Below are 11854 nucleotides of genomic sequence, written 5' to 3'. Positions count from 1 at the left end.
GCTTAGCAAAGGTGATGACAGAAAACACTGGCTTATGGATACAGGGGGCTGTGGCAGCCAAAATAATGTGTCAAACTTGGCCTTGCATGAGCACACATCGTCCAAGAGAGAACTGACACAATCTCCAAACGTATAACATTCTGGATGAGAAAACCCAACAAGCCGTGGGGTTCTGAGAGCGCGGGCTGTCACGGGAATTGCTGGTGTTGGGAACGAACTCTGCTCCCTTGGGGGGACTGCATGCCATGCAGAGTCCAGGAAGACAGCAGTGTAGGGGGATCTTAGGGACCACAAAGGCTGACTCTGAAGCAAACATTTAGGCAGGAGGAGTGTCTTCGGGAGGTGTGACAGCCAGTTTTATATATCAACTTGGCTAGGCTATCGTCCCCGGCGATTTGATTCAACACTAATCTAAGTGTTGATGTGAAGGTATTTTGTAGACGTGATTAACATCTCCAGTCAATTGATTTTAAGTAAAGGAAATTATCCTCTATAATCAGGTGGGACTGATCTAATTAATCGAAAGCCCTAAAGAGCAGAACTGAGGTAGCCCGAGGAAAAGGAAATCCTACCTGCGGACTCCAATGCCAGCTTCTGCCCAGGAGCTTGCAGCCTGTCCTTCCTGAGGACCTGCCTCGTGGATTCCAGATCCACCACAAGCCTTGCTGCCACAATCGCACACACGGACTCCTCTCAATAAAGCTCTTAATATATAAAGGAAGTGTTTTAATTTCATTAGTGATTTTTTTCCGATATATTTTTAAAATTATTTCCTTGGTGGTGGCTCCTGAGCTTACGAAAGACATCTTAATTTATCAAATCACCTTCAGATTCATAAGAACTTAATTCCAGTAAGATACAGAAATGTTTTTCATCTGCCACTCCATTCCCCTCTTCCCTTTCTTGGGTTATTTATTATCTTATATAAATTACATCTATAAGTGTTAAAAACCAAAACAATGCACTGTTATAATTACTACTTTTTAGAGTTTTATGTCTTTCAAGGATGCTAAGAGAAGAACTGAGGGTACGTATATATTTATATCTTTGGTTATATTAACCTTCTTTTTTTTCCCCTGGTTCTCTTCATTTGTTCCTGTAGATTTGGGTTACCATCTGGAGTCTTTCCTTAGTCCAATATAGCTTTGTTCCAACCCAGCTCTTTTGTGCTGCTATTGGCAAATATATTACATTTCTACATGGTATAGTTCCAACAATATATTATATACATATTTTCTTATGCAATTGCTTTTTTAAATCAATTAAGAGAAGAAGGAAAAAATATGTATGCATACTGTCTTTTACAATTAATTACCTTTACTGGTAATTTGTTTTACTGTAATTTTTTTGTATGGATTCAAATTATTACCTTGAGTTACCTGTTTTTATCTGCACAACCTCCTTTAGTATCTGTAAAGTGAGCCTGCTGGCAATAAAGTCTCTCAATCCTTGTTTACCAGGAAATGTCTTTATTTTGCCTTCGTTTTTGAAAGAGAGTTTTGCTGGGTAAAGAGTTCTTGGTTCCCAATTGTTTTTCTTTGAGTACTTTTTTTTTTTTTTTTTTTTAAGATTTCATTTATTTATTCATGAGAGACAGAGAGAGAGGCAGAGACACAGGCAGAGGGAGAAGCAGGCTCCATGCAGGGAGCCTGACACAGGACTCGATCCCGAGATGCCAGGATCACGACCTGAGCTGAAGGCAGCACTAAACCACTGAGCCACCCAGGCTGCCCTCTTCGAGTACTTTAAATAAGTCATTTCACGGCCTCTGGCTTCCATTGCTTCTGAGGAAAAATTAGCTGATAATCTTATTGGGGTTCCTTATAAGTGATGAGTCTTTTTTCTCTTGCTGTCCTCAAGATTTTCTTTGTTTTCAGCTTTCAGGATTTGCACTATGGTGTGTCTGTGGATTTCTTTAGCTTTATTGTGGAGGTCATTATGAATTCCTTGAGCCTCTTCAATGGATAAAATTTTCTTCACATTTGTGATGTTTCAGTCATTGTTTCACTATTTTCTTCTGTTTCTCTCTCTCTCTCTCTTCACCTTTTGGTACTCCCATTACACATACATTGATGTGTTTAATGGTGTCCCACAGTTCTTGAGGCTCTGTTTATTTTTCTCATTCCTTTTTTTCTTCTAATTTTGGATTGCAAAATCCCTATTAATCTACCTGAATTCACTCATCCTTTCTTCTATCAATCTACTGAAGAACCCCTCTTATAAAATCGTCATTTGTTACTAAACCTTTCAAATCCAGAAATTGCATTTTGTTCTCTTTTGTAATTTCTCTTTATTAATAGTCTCTATTTGATGTGATATTTCATCATACATCCTTTACTTCTATAATTAGGGCTTCCTTTACTTCTGTGAACATATCTATCATGGCTATTTGAAAGTTTTTGTTTAATCTGATAAGTAGTACCCAAAGCAGTGTTTTTGCTGTTTATTTTCTAGTTAAGGGCCATATTTCCCTGTTTCTCTGCATATTTTGTAATTTTTTTTTTGGAAATTGGACATTTTTAGATTATATACTGTAGCAACTCTGGATATTAGTCCACCTTCTTCTGGGGGTTGTTATTGTCTGTTTGTTTACTTGTTAAATGACTGGCTACATTATATCAGTGAAGTCACTCTGTAGTATGAAACTTCTTGTATTTCTCCTCAGGGATCTCAGCCTGAGGTATACTCAATCACCCTGGGATGACAACGGTTTTAGAAGACTCTCTTTGACTTTCTTTTACCCCACCCACTGTTGGGGGTTAAGAGCTGTTAAGTGCCTCTACTTACCTAACTGGCCCCTCTATCACTATCACTAATGCTCTGGAGTGTCAATAGCTTACAGACTAACCCCATTAGTTTGGCTTGCTTTTAGGGGATAATTGCTGATGTCAATGTTAGAGATTTTTTTTCTGATGCCATGAGGGCTCTTCCCAGTTCTTTTTCTGATTCTCTCTAGCAAATTAGTTGCCCATAGTTTAGCATATGCTTCCAATGAGTTTCTCAATCTCCAAATTGCCTTTCAACGTACCACCTCTGTTTTTGCAAGACCCTTTGGGCTTGAACTTCTCCATATCTTGTTGTAAACGAAGTCAGTTCCTTTGCAGGAGGTATTTGGAGATCCTTATTCTATGTCCTGCTTATCCTCCAGACACAATCTCCAAGTCAAGGCTTTAATGCTGAGGACAGGACAAGTGTGTGATAACATCTTAACTAGCAGTCTGTGGAGGGAGGGACAGGAGTGCCAAGTCACCCTAGCTTGTCTCTCAACATGGAACACCACCCAACAAGCCAGACTGAGCATTGTCTGGTCCCTAGTAGCCTCCATGGCACTGTGTCCAAGATAGAGTTTCCTTTCTATAAATTGGGGCTTGGGAAAAAAAAAAAAAAGGAGGTCCCACCTCTCAGCTACCCTTGCCCAAAACTTAGCCCCTGCAACAGGTAGGTAGTGGGAGGCAGGATGAGAACAGCTGGCATCCTGTCTGTCCTGGGAAGATGGCCCTCTGACTGGGAGCTGGGGGGAAATGGAGCCTTGTGTTCTTGGCTGAATCAGCCTCAAACTCAAATGGAGTTTCTGTTTCTCTAAGCTGAAAGAGAGCAGGTCTTGGTTTCACACATCACAGACTCTCCCTGTTCTTACCAAATATTAGTATATTTTTTTCAATAAATGTTTCTTCATTTGCTGTGTGCTCTTGGAATCCTTTCTAAAGTTTTGTTTGGTCTTTTTTTAATGTTTTGTTTTATTTTGTTCTTTTAGTTTTCACCAGTTTCACTGGGGATAGGTCAGTCAGCAAGGGTCCAAACACTGTTATGCCAGAAGTAGAAGCCAGCTGAGTATTTGAATATTAATTTGACTTGTAATCTTCCTGGAAGAGTGACAAAACAAGGGGATTTATTCTGTAACCTTATATGAAAATATATCACATATCCTGTTTCCAGTGGCTCTGTGATTTCAGGCAAACTCTTTTACCTCTTCATGCCTCTGTTTCCTCATCTACTGTGATGAGGAAATTTGATCCCTATGTGGTAGAGCTATTGTGAGGAATTCAAATAACATATTCAAAGTGTTTGACACACAGTAGGGTTTCAGGAAAATGAACTTATTTTGTTATCGTTAGAGTGCTCGCTTCGGCAGCACATATACTAAAATTGTTATTGTTAGAGTGAGCTCAGATGGTAAACTGGCCCATTGAAGAACTGGATCTTAGAATCAGGAACACCTAATAGTGGCTCCAGCTCACAGTTGTTCTTTGATCACAGATTAACCCTTTCTTGGGATTGGCTCATTCACTCATATCCCAGACCTACACACACACACACACACACACACACACACACTATACAATTCATTGGAACAAAGAGAAAAACAAGCAGCTGACCAATTTCTCTCTTTTTTAAGAATCTAGTTTATCAATAATATAACAGGCTGGGCCACATTCCAGAGAAACTTTCAAAGCTGGAAATGGCAATGATTGAATTATATCCATAAATTATCAACACAATGGGAAATTTGGAGAGGAGAGGTCACCCTAACCAGTGCTAATATGACAAGGAACTGCCAGCAGTGGTTCTCCAAATGCAGAGCATAGAACCACTGAAGAATTTTGTAAAAAATGCTGATTGCTGGTCTCCTTCTCTTCCTCCCTTAGAGATTCTGATTCTAGACCTCTGGGTAGGACTCTGGGATGGTCATGATTAACATTCCCCAGGGGATTCTGATGCAAGTGATGTATTATTACTTGGAGAAACAACTCTCCATTGGAAGCTGACTCAAGTATCTGTAACACCTTCCAGGATTTTCCTAGATACAAATATACAGAAGATCCATACATTGGGTCCTCTCTGAGAAGTTCTGAGTAATGCTTAGGTAACCTCGGTTCTTAATTCAAGCTCACTCTCTCAGGAAAGTCTGAAGGGGTCCCAAGGCCCCTGTTTACAACCAGAATTCCTCTATGCCTTCCTTCTAGCAAGAGAAGTAGGGAGGCCTTTCCTCGATCTATTCTTATATTCATTTCCTACTCTTTCCCAGTTCTGCTGTGTATGTCAAAGGAGCTAACTCTGCATTTCCCAGGTTTGTGGGTCAGCTGACTTCTAGCTGAGCTATTTTGCCCAGTTGGAAGTAGTAGGGATCTTTCTCCTTCTCCATCCTATCCGTTCCAGCAGCAACATCCCCCCATGTTTCAGTTCCCACTGGACAGGCCCACCAGGTCCCCACTTTCTAGATGGCACTTGCCACAGGAAATCTGCAATCCCACCTCTTCCCTTTTCTCCACAGGCTAAGGGGATGGTGACCCATCCCCTTGTCTTCTCAGCTTCTCCAGTTCTCCACATTCAATGATCTCTGTTGCAAATAGTTAAAGGGGTTTCTGTCTTTCTGGTTAGACCATGTCTGGCAAATAAGGGTAAAGTTTATGATGGGCAGGGGAAGACACCCTCTGCAGAGAACAGAGAAGAGGAGACCAGCAGTTCTCATCCCAAAGGGCCTTGATTGACCAACCCTCTACAACCCACCTGTAAGAAAATGGAGAAGGGATAGGACAACAATGTGGATGGGGCCAAAGAGAAGAGCACATAGGTCTAAAGATCCATTCCATTGGTCACTTTACTACGTACCAGAGTTTCTTGACTTCATACTACCTCTAGTTTTTGTTAGCTAAGTCTGTATCATGGGGGCTGTCTGTACATTGAAGGATGTTGAGGAACGTCTCTGCTCTTTATCCACCAGATGCCAGCAGCACTTTCCCAGAGTTATGACAACCCAAAGAATCTTCAGACATTGGGCACGATTTCCTGGGGGCAAAATGACTCCCTTCCCTCAATGGAGAACCACTGATCTGAACTCAGTGGTAGAGTTCAGGGGTCCTATAGCTATTTTTCTGCTACATTAGCTTGGATGAAGTCAGAGAAGTCAGCTTAGATAAAGAATAAGTAGTTACTTCCACGTGCTCTCTGAAAGAAGTCACAACTAACCCCAAAGCTCAGAGCTGTCACCAGGAAGTATGGCATGCCAACAAACCTCCCTGCCATGCTCCTTATCCATTGCTTCTCTTCCTCCATTAATCCAGGTGAAGTCAGATACAAGCAAAACAGCAGCTTGGTTTCAGACATAGAGGAGTGGGCAGGGGAGCAGGGAATGTCTTTCCCTTTTGCCTAATTTTCATGAGGTTGTCAGGAGCTTTGGCTCCTGTTCCCTGAGCCTTCAATCTTTGGTGTATAAGTAGGCTAAGGCCTCAAATAGACGTGGATTCTAAACCCAGCTCTGCACTAGCCATCTGTACAATGCTGGGCAAGTCATTTACTCCCTCTGAGCTTCAGTTTCCCTATCTGTCAAAGGTGAACAGTAACTCCTTCCTTACTGATGTTTTTGAGGAATTAAGGGAATACTTATAAAGTGCAAACGTTAGGCACCCACTAGATTCAAAGTTGGGAAACTGGCTCATGGTCAAATCTGGCTTGTCTAAGGTTGCAGGGTTTTAGATTTTCTCTGGCAACCCTACCAACCTGCCATGTGCTCTTATAGATGAAGTTTTACTGCACACATCTTCACCTCTTCGCTCATCGTGCTATTTGAGGCCACTTTCACTATACAAGGCAGGGCCAAGTATTTGTAACAGACCCGGTGGCCCGCACAGGTGGGTGCTGTTTACTGCTGCCTGTCCCATGGCAGAAATGAGGAAAGGCCAACACAGTGGTTTGGGGGAGTACCCTGTGTGCAGTCAGCCTTCCAAGTTTAAGTCTTGGCTCTACCAGGAAACATTGAACAAGTCAATGAACCTCTTAGTACCTCAGTTTCCTTCCCTCTAAGATGCTATAAAATTGGAGCCATCACAGGAAAGCACAGTGCACTCACCTTGGCTGGTTGTTCTGAGTTTGTTCAGAAAGTCCAGAGAATCCTCTCATGGTGGCCTTGTGAAGGTTCAACACATAATGCAAATAAAGGCCAACAGCATGGTGCTGGCAACATGGTAAGTACTCAAGACGTCTTGATTATTACTGTTGCAAGTGCAAGAGCTATTTCTATTACTGCCATTATTTCTACTACTACTACTACCACTACCACCACCATTACTGCGACTCCCACCATTCCCACTACTGCTGCTGCCATGACTCCATCATCACCATCACTACCACTGCGACGGCTGCTAACACTTCACAGCACTGTTGTGAGAACTGAAAGAGCTATAAATGGGCAAGGTCTGGCCATTGTAAAGGCCCAATAAATGCCAGTTTTGCTCCTTTCTCCTCTACCTCATTGCCTAGGCCCTGCCCCTATGCTACGGCAAGGTCTTGAGCACTGGCCAGACCTGGCAGCTCTGCTGGAAGGAGAGCGAAGTGTGGCAAGTTCTCCCACACAGAATCCAGACTGGACCCCTGGGGACAGCTCCCTGCACCTTGTCTTCCCAGAGGCTTCCTGTGACCTAACTCTCCTTGCAACAGCACCATCTGGGAGGGTCACCATGTCTCTGTTACTCCCCCAAGAGGATCCCGGTTCCCAAATCACATGCTATCACAAAGTACAGAACCTAGGGGAGGGGAAGAGCTATTAATTCCTCCATCTTGGCCCATTTCCTGGGATCTGGCCGAGAATCTCGGGCATCTGAGGCCTTGGCAGAGCCCCATAGAAGATTAGTGCGCTAATGGCCCCATAAAAATGAAACATTTATGGGAAGGGCTTTCTCTCACTTTACCCTAGTTCCCCTCCTTTTAATGAGGTTGGCTCCATCACTGGAAGCTTTGGGAGGAGGGGGGCTCACAAACCACAGTTTGGGGCTGTGGTTGTGAGGAGTTATGAGGAGCTCTGTACCCCATGGGGGTAACTGCAGGATGGGGGACAGGAGCTGAGGAGGACATAGGACAGAGGGAGGGGATTCTGAGAATACCAAGGACTCTCATCTCCTCCCGAGAGTCAAAGAGCTTTTCTCAGGGATGGTACTGAAAAGCCAGAAGCACTGGCGAGACTGCCAGGCTCATGATGGACGGATTCCTCACCAACAGTAGGTCCCGGGCCCACGGAGGACGGCCTTGGCTACTGATTCCTGAGGGAGCTGAGCTGATAGCTTGGCTGGGAAACCTGAACTCAGATGTGGCAACACGGAGCTTCTGCTGGAAACACGTCTGCTGCCCCTCCACAAACACACTCTGCTCCCTCCACCCCTACCTCACACCTCACCTCCAGACCCTTCCTCTTCTGTCTCTGTCCCGTACGGCCTAGGCATGAACCCTCACTCTGATGCTAGGGGGATCTGGATTTCACTCCCATCCCTGCTACTCCCTAGCTGCCTAGTCTTGCGCAAGCTCATCCTCCTCTCTGGGTCTCATTTTCCCCACCTTTAAAATGGGGATGCCTATGCCAACAATACTGATGTCCTAGGGCGATCAGATTATGGGAGAGAATGGCATGTCTGACATTGATGATAAGCAGTTGATACACAGAGACTATTTTATTAGGACAGAATGAGATGGCTTCACTTTGGACTCAGATACACCAGGAGCTTAGCTGAAGGAACTGGATGAAGCCCTGGTAACCAGGGATACTCAAAGGATATACTCAGGTCCCTTGTTGCTATATGCCCCCTTCAGCCTCCTTTTTGCCTCTTTTTTAGAATTGCTGGCAGCCACAAACACTGATGGAACATGCCATGTGCTAGGGGCTGAGGATCCTGGACCCAGCAAGACTCCATGCCTGCCCTCCAGGCTCTCCCAAGTTCCTGTCTCATGAGGCTCAGAATACCTGTTACTCCCAAAGACCCTTGGCGACAGAGAATTGTTGGCTGCCACAAGCAAGGTTCCACTCCTCAAAACGGAGAATGCTGATTAATGATCTCACCTGTATGGACTGACTTTCTTTCCTCCCCTGTCTCACTTCCTGCTCCCTCATCCTGTGCCTGTGATCCCCTCCCCAGTCAGTTCCTTGCACCCAAATCCTTGTCTCAGAGTCTAAGGAAGACCCAGAGATCACCCCTCAAGGAAGAGACTTGAGAGGTTGTGGTCAGGAGCAGTTCAGTGCAGAGGCCAGGCTCTCCCAGGCCAGGACATTACAGCCATGGGTCAGGTGACACCTGCTGTAAAGTTCCCCACTGACTTGTCAGAAGCTGAGGCTTTGTCAGGCCTACTTGCAGCTTGCCTCCTTCCTCTGTATTGCTCCCTCCCTGATCATCTTCCAGGCCTTGACCCCTAACAAATATCTTGTATCCCAAACTCCCTCTTAGAGCACACTTTTGGAGAGCTCCACCTGCAACACTCTCCACAGGCAAACACATGTGTTAAATCTCACCCCAAGATGTGAGCAAGGAGGAAGGGAATAGCCACTAATGCAACTTCTCAGTCATTAAGACAGCACAGTGGGAGAGGGAGAGGGAGAGGGAGAGGGAGAGGGAGAGAGAGAGAGAGAGAGAGAGAGAGAGAGATGGAGATAGAGACAAAAAAGAGCGATAAAGAGAAAAATAGAGACAGAGAAGGCACCTGGGTGGCTCAGTGGTTGAGCATCTGCCTTTGGCTCAGGTCATGATCCTGGGGTCCTCGGATTGAGTCCCACATTGGGCTCCTTGAAGGAAGCCTTCCTCTCCTGCCTATGTCTCTACCTCTCTCTGTGTCTCTCATGAATAAATAAATAAAATCTTAGAAAGAAAGAAATACAGAGACTGAGAGAAAGAATGCAGAAGTAGGGTACTTAATGGTGCCCAGGACTGAGCTGGCCTGAGCCTCATACCCTGTCAAACTGCCAGGTGGGAGGAAGGCAGGAAATAGGATTAGAGGAAGGAGAGAGATGGTGGCCTCTTCCCACCATCTCTGGTCCCCCAGCTCTCTGGTCACAGAGAAGGGAGAAGCAGGAGAGAGAGCACAATGCCTACTTGTCCTGCCTTTTTAAGTTTTTATTATTATTATTATTTTAGGAATCTCGACACCCAATGTGGGGCTTGAACTTACAACCCCGAGATCAAGAGTCACATGCTCTTCCGACTGAGCCAGCCAGGTGCCCCTGTCGTGCCTTTTAATGCAATAACCTCACCACCTAAGAAGCACTGGCCCAGTGCTTGCCCTGAGGGTGAATAAAAAGGGGTAGAGGCACAGGGACACCCTTCCTCAGAGGCCACCAGTCTCCCTGCTTTCCTTTGTCCCAAGCAGTAGTCTCCCCACCTATGAGCAGCAATCAGGTTTCTGCCAGCCCCACCATTGGGGGTCCAGAGAACCAAATTCTGCCCCAACCTGAGCTTGGCACTAGGCAACCAAATCCCTTGAGAATCAACAGTGTGGCCAACAGAGAAACCTGCCTCACCAAATCAATGCCTTATCAAGAGAATGGCAAGCTTCTGGGAAAGAGACAGCTAGACAGTGTGTCTCCTTGAGGAACTGTTGAGTTTGGTTGGTGAACAGACACAGACCCACATCCCTACAGAACAAAGTGATGATAAATGACATAAATGATTTTTGGAAAAGAATGCCTGTGGGAAATACCTCCTTCAGCTGGAGTGGTCAAGAAGCTTCTGGAAGGGGGAAATTGGAAGCCTGGACCATGTCCAACAGACCCACAATATGAACTCTAGCAAGCCACATATATACCTTAACATCTTTAGTAGCCACACTGGAAAGGGTAAAAAGGGACCAAGTGGAATCAATTTGAATCATGCTCTTCGTTTGACTGCTACACAACTCAAAATATTAATTTGACAATAGTAAAATTAACTTGCTGTTTTACAGCCTTTGTTTCAGACCAAATTCTTCAAAACCTGGGGTGCACTTGACATTTCCAGCACATTTCAGTTTGGAGTAGTGCTCCAAAGCACATTCCAGGTGCTTAAAAGTCACGTGAGGTTAGTGAGGGTCATACTGGACAGCGAAGTCCTAGGTTCTTGCCTTGTGGTGTGTTCACAGACCAATGTGTTCACTACAGTGGCATCACCAGAGAGCTGGTAAGAAGTGCAGAACCTCAAGCCCTGCCCCAAACCTCCTGCATTTTAACCAGATCCCCCAGTGTCCTCAGGTCAGAATTTAAGAAAAAGGGATTGAAGCGTTTTTCTCCTCCCTCACTCCACACATCCAATCCATCCATCACCCAGTCCTGTCCAGTTCAACTCCCGGTATTTCAAAGGGTCACCTGCATTTGTTCCCTGGCCCTGTCACTGCTCTGATGCAAACAACCATGCTCTCACCCTGTTCTGGGTTGAACTGTGCCCCCTGAAAGGATGTTGAAATATCAATCCCCAGTACCCACGAATGTGACCTTATTTGGAAATAGAGTCTTTAGAGAGGACCGGTTTAGGATGAGGTCATTAGGATGGGTCCTAATCCAATACCACAGGTGTCCTTACAGAAAGGGAGGCATTTTGACACAGACACAACCAGGAAGAGTACTGTGTGAAGATGAAGGCAGAGATTAGATGTTGTAGCAGAAGCCAGGAAGCCTTAAAGATGGCCAACAAAGCACCAGGAACTAGGAACTAAGGGAGCTTACAACTAGGAACTAAGATTCGCCCTCACAGCCTCAGAAGGGCCAACCCCATGGACATGCTGATTTGGGTTTTGGATTTCTAGCCTCCAGAATGATCACAGAATATATCTCTTTTGTTTTAAGCCACCAGGTTGAGGAACAGCAGCCCTGGTGAACTACCACCTATGCAACAACTATATAGCTGCCAACACCTCTCCCTTTTTCCTCTAACACCATCTCTCACCACAAAACCCTGACCTACAAAGGATGCTTCAGTCACAACTAGAGGGACTTTCTCTAGATGAATATGGGGGCAGATCACTCCCTCAGCCTCACTCTTCCCATTGCTCTACATTCCATTTCTAATCAACCCCTGATTCTTAATATACCTCATGCTCAAACACACACACACACACACACACACACACA

Source organism: Canis lupus, chromosome 20 (genome assembly GCF_011100685.1).
Source record: "Canis lupus familiaris isolate Mischka breed German Shepherd chromosome 20, alternate assembly UU_Cfam_GSD_1.0, whole genome shotgun sequence".
In the NCBI taxonomy this organism is placed as follows: Eukaryota; Metazoa; Chordata; class Mammalia; order Carnivora; family Canidae; genus Canis; species Canis lupus.
This window is presented reverse-complemented; position numbering follows the sequence as displayed.